The 5,567-nt window shown below is 41.7% G+C and overlaps 1 long non-coding RNA gene across 1 annotated transcript; it reads left to right on the forward strand.

Annotated features, from left to right (window-relative positions):
* The first annotated feature begins 628 nt into the window (after positions 1–628).
* On the forward strand, positions 629–2,407 carry LOC118221454. The gene is made up of 3 exons (XR_004764109.1): positions 629–1,166; positions 1,421–1,777; positions 2,037–2,407. It is a non-coding gene; the product is annotated as an uncharacterized LOC118221454 (long non-coding RNA).
* The last annotated feature ends 3,160 nt before the right edge of the window (positions 2,408–5,567 follow it).

Consider the following 5,567-nt stretch of genomic DNA (forward strand, 5'->3'; position numbering starts at 1 on the left):
CTTCTGGCACAAGTGAGTATTTATATGGATGTGTGATACGCTGTAGCCTAGGATACTTTTATTCTATAATGCTTTATTGATTCCTAAATGATACCAGGCTACCTGTCACAGCGAAAACCCATTAGTCAACACGTTCTATCCAGAGTGTGCGAACTTATATCTTCTCAATAAACTGGTGCTAAATTCGGGTTGGAGTTAATGACCGCACGGATTGCCATGTGACGAAAGCAACTGCAAGTGGTTTACAATTGATAGCGCCTGAGAGAGAGCCTTTGTAAGAATGGAAGATGCGTGTCTGCTGCTGTAATCAGTTAGGGTTACGGCCGTTTACTGCATTCAAGCCTGCGCTCAGTCACAATAAGTGCATTTTATCCACCCAACCCCTGGTGCATGTTTAAGAAGTGCGTTTGCCTATTTTTATATCGAATAAATGTTATCTTGTATTATGATACCCTTCCACACGGTGGACTTCCTCAGTTCATGAAAGGTCGTGGAACGCGTTTATGATACTCGCTTCTATAGCTGTAACTCAAGGGTACCTGGTAATAAATGTCATGTTAAAAGGTGTATATTGCAGTAGTAGACCCGCGTGAACCGCCGTCATAGACTCGATTTTTTCCCGCGATGTTTATTTAATAAATCTCTAACTAAAAATACAAATGCGCGGCAAGTAAAAACTATAGGAAGGACTTGATTTAAAAGTAGGCCACATAGTGTGCCAGAATTAAATCTTCCAATAAATTATGGCCGTAGCTTTCCGCGGTTTCCCTACATGAACCCCGAGACCGGAAGGCTATACTCATTGTTCCACTAGACATTCTATGGGAAGACGCGCATAAAAACGTAGGCTATTCAAGAGGTCGCAGATTACAAATACAATAGACGGTACAGACCCATCAAGGACTGGCTTTCAGCATTCCAGACTTTCTTTTATTACGGTAATTTCTCTCAGTGGCAACATCATCAAATTCAGACGTGTGAATGGCTGTGTCCACGCCTAGATGCTTACAAGGGGTACAGGGTATGCAGCTCCAATCATTGAGTGAATGGGTTTTGAATCGTTTCAGTTGGCTTCCATAAATTGTTTCGTCCTAGCCCATTTGCTTTGGCGAACAACTTGCGGTCAGTGCAGAAAACTTGAGAGAAGACAACCTTTCAAAGCTCCGGTAAGAGAAAAAAGAACGTTTTTCTGTTAACTCAGACAACATAGCGTACAGTTGGCCTGCAATCTAAATGTCATGAAGGTTATATGTGGCTTTACATTTGTTCATTTAGTCTTATTTATTTATTTTTACATTTTTCTTAATTTTGTAGCCTACAATGTCTAATTACGCTCGGAATGGAATGTTGTTCATTCCGAGCTTTCATTTAAATGTTTTGAAAGAAAACAGACTTGTTGGATTATGTTTTATCGGTATAGGCAACTACACCAAAGATGCACAGACAAAGTCCGGTAGGGCCAAGGGTATTCCATTATGAAATGCCGTATGGTGCTAATCGGGCAAGAGAGTTCAACGCACATTTCTCAGCGGATGAGTGGAGATCTAGGGCTATAGGGCGAATGCCTTGGCCTCAGTCACCGCCCCAGTGGCAATCTAGCCCTGTAGGCCGAAATTGTGGCCCCAGCCCCGTCTTCTATCGGGAGAGAAATGAAGGCGTTTGGAATCCCCGTCGCAGCCCACAGGGACCAGATATGCGCTGCTCGGAATGGTCACCTCGCCTACAGAGAGGGTCCAACAGATGGCAGAAGTCCCCAATCTATTCGCCGCAATCAAGAGTAAGAAATTGATCACATTAGTTCTACCACGGAGGTTTGATTATGCCGCGAACGCTACATGTAGCCTATAAGGGTGTGTTTGCGCGCGCGCGCGCACACGTTGATTTCATTTATTTTGTATAGAACCATTCTTAATTTTATGTATTAGACCAAAATAGTGTATCGGAATACTAGTCAGATTTATGGGATTTTACATTTTAGATTTAACTCATTAAATAAACACCTATTTACAATTCATAACTGCTCTCTGCATTTTCAGATGCACCAATCTCCATCACCAAGATCTGTAAGGGGTCCAGCTAGACGACGGGATTCGTCTGAGTCAGGGGTCTCCAAACTTTACAAGCCTTCCATGCTGGAAGACCCATGGGCCGAATTGGAGCACATATACTCAAGGGACCGGTCACCACTGCACAGGGCGGAAGGGAGTCCAGCAAATGATCTGCGAGAACCTGAACCAAACTCCACAGCTGGACACACTAGTGGTGACGCAAGATGAACCACAAGAAAATCAGTTATTTTGAGTAGTTTCAAAGCCGCTGTGGATTTGAGTTCAAACCTGTTTATGGGTGCCCTGATCTTATTCCTTTGAATATACCCCATACAGCGACTGACAAATTATTACAAAAGCTAATAATGTTGTCAAAATAAACAGTCATAATGTAATATTCCCGACCTCATATTTCACTACGATGACAACATGGGGTCGATTTGGAGGTCCAACGCGCCACCTAGTGGATACCTTTTGCACTTCGGCTACATGTATTTGATTCCTGGTTGACAGGAATTTTAGTATGTCGTTTTTTAGCCTGTCATTTAAGTATAGGTAATGCGGTAGGCCTGTTATTTTATTTTACTTTTTTAATTGTGTTTATTGGCTTTCAGTTTTACCGATAAGTTCAATGCAAATAATATTTCTGTTATTTTATTTTTTGAACATATTTTGTCATTTTCTCACTGTAGAAAGGCACAATGCTGCTTTGCCTATATGTTGCTGCTTATAGACACCCTTTTTAAAACAATGTAACATTACATTTCCCTTATTGGCACACTAAGATTTGATTTTTAATTTAGCTAGGGACAACACAATTTGTAATTTCTTTGAATGCAAATAAAAACATACCTGAATACAAATTATACATTCAGAGGTATTGACTGGTCTTTCCCCTGCAAACAGGAGAGGTACTAAAAAGACATTTGAGTTTCTTTTTAATACCTTGTTTTGTACTCTCTTTTTAAATTGAAAATAATTTAATAATCCAATTCACATTTGTTGCGTGGAATCAACCAGGAAATATAGATTAGAAGTGGACATAAAATGGTAGTGTTCTGCTTCCTTGAGTATATTTGAAAAGAGAAGTGCAAATAGAGGAAATGGTTCACTCCCAGGCTGTGCCATGCAGTCACTATAAATGATTCAGAATACTGCTTCCCAATTTGTCTTAAACTGTCTTAAATTCTTGCATGTCACTCTCCTGCGGAAGTCACTCCACTGGCTACCAGTTGCCACCAGGATTAGGTTCAATGGCCTGACTCTGGCCTACACTGCAGCCAACAGGACAGCCCCCGCCCTACCTACAGGACATGATTCAACCCTACATGCCAGCTCGACCACTCCACTCTGCTGCAGCTGGGCGACTTGCACTCCCTAACATCTGGGTAAAGGGTTCTCACTTGTCCCAAACACAGAGCTTCTCCACCCTAGTGGTGGAATGAACTCCACGTTCCTCCACGAACTGCTCAGTCATTGCCCATCTTCCACCGTGGTCTGAAGATGCATCTCTTCAGACTGTATCTGGACTAACTATTACTACTCTGCAGGGCACTCCCAATCAAGCATGGCTCTCATTTGAATCCTAATTTGTTCCTGCAGCATTTTCATGTTACTCTTGTATCTCCACCCAGCACTTATATTGCCCTTTTATAACTATTGTAGCTCGTCATCATGTGACTTACCATAACTTTCTGACCTAGTCTGTGCTTACTGTGTGAACTCGACTTAATGTGTTCATGGCTATGGATAACTGTTACATAATGAGTATTGTACCTTATCGGACCTGTGTTTTGTAGTTGTTTCAGTGTCCTTCAGTATTCACTCATTGTACGTCGCTTTGGATAAAAGCATCTGCCAATGAAAAGTAATGAAATGTAATGGAAGAATGTACAGAATGGACATACATGTCAACTGTTCATAATGATGATAATCACCAAGGGGGCAGGAATTCGGCTTGTTACTTAGAAGTTGCAGGTTCATTTCCCAGTACCATTAAGCACATGTACTTCTCTACCTATGCACACATTGATGGGTATGTTAAAAAGTGTTCAGCTAATTGGCAACATGTAAATGTGAGGGTTCCACACTGTGGTCCAGGAGACCCAGGGCTGAATCCAGCAGGCAGAACAAAGCAGCCCCCCTCTCCGCTACCCAAACCTGCTGCCACTGCATGCTGCAATCTCTGAAACCTCTCTTGCTCCACCCTCTCTTCCAGCGAGCGCTGAGCAGAATTGACCTGAGGGTGATTTCAAGACACCGCTTTGCATGATGCAAAGGCTTCCTGTAGGTGTCCGCCTGCAGTGCATGCTTGGCAATCATGGTTTCCAAGGTTATATGTGCCACAGACCTGGGTCAAATACATATTTGTTTTGGATTCAAATACTTTTCTGTGCTGATGTAATAGAACCTGCCAATATGACCAGAAGGTGGGGTTTGCACTTTTTGAGAGTATTTCATTGGTTCCAATACACCAGACAAGATCAGTAAAGCGTAGAAAAATATTTGAATCCAAAACAAATACATATTTGACCCAGGTCTGATGTGCCATGACCATATAAGGTGGCCACTAAAACGACAACAGTCAACAAGGAGCTCCATGCTGTACAGAAAGAAAAAAAAACTACAGTTCAACTAGTTGTAATGATCGTTGTTGCAGTATTATCTACTATTGGATAACATTTTGAACACATTTCTTAATTGCAGTATTACCACAGTTATAATGCAGTTTCACTATTTCATGTGCAGTACTCTCATAGAACTCTTGTTTGCAGTAGCAGCAAATTGTTTTGTAAAGACAGCTTTTCACACAACTGACCACCTCTGCTGCTGCCTTCCCTAATTTCTGTGTATTCCACAGCTCTGAACTGGTTTGCCTCCTACCTCAATAGTCATGCCTTCCAGGCTGCACACGGGAGATTCAGTGTCTAGAACTCATAACATCTGTCCTTTATGCCCTGTCCTTGGTCCTCTCCTCTTCTCTCCATATACTTAAGTCTCTTGGTTCTGTCATTTCCACCAATAAAAAATGGGTAACATTGCTTTCGGCTGTTGTTTCATTCGTGAAACATTTGTGAAAGTTAGGAATCATTTTTGACATCAATAAATTGGTGTGCATTGCGGACAGATTTTTAGAAGTTGTGTTGTTTTTCTAGAGATGTATAGTATTCCTGCTGAAAATTACAACTAAGACCAACTGCGATTCAATGATGGTTTAATATGGTTTAAACAATTTTTGACACTTAGCTGGTCTGTGGCTGGTTAAGCTGGTAGAGTAAGCTGGTGGTCAAACTGGTGGAATAGCTGACTATAGGCAGGTCAGCTGGTCGACCAGCTAAAAGTGTAAAACAAAAAAACACCCAGCATAAACCAGTTTGACCAGGGATCTGTATCACGAAGCAGGATTACTGAGATAGCTGAATAATTTCACTGAGCAAAACCTGGAGCCCTCTCAGAACTGGAACATGGACTGAAGTATAAAAGAGCGATTTTACTCAGCGCAGTAATCCAGCTAACACA

Source organism: Anguilla anguilla, chromosome 2 (assembly GCF_013347855.1).
Source record: "Anguilla anguilla isolate fAngAng1 chromosome 2, fAngAng1.pri, whole genome shotgun sequence".
Classification (NCBI taxonomy): domain Eukaryota; kingdom Metazoa; phylum Chordata; class Actinopteri; order Anguilliformes; family Anguillidae; genus Anguilla; species Anguilla anguilla.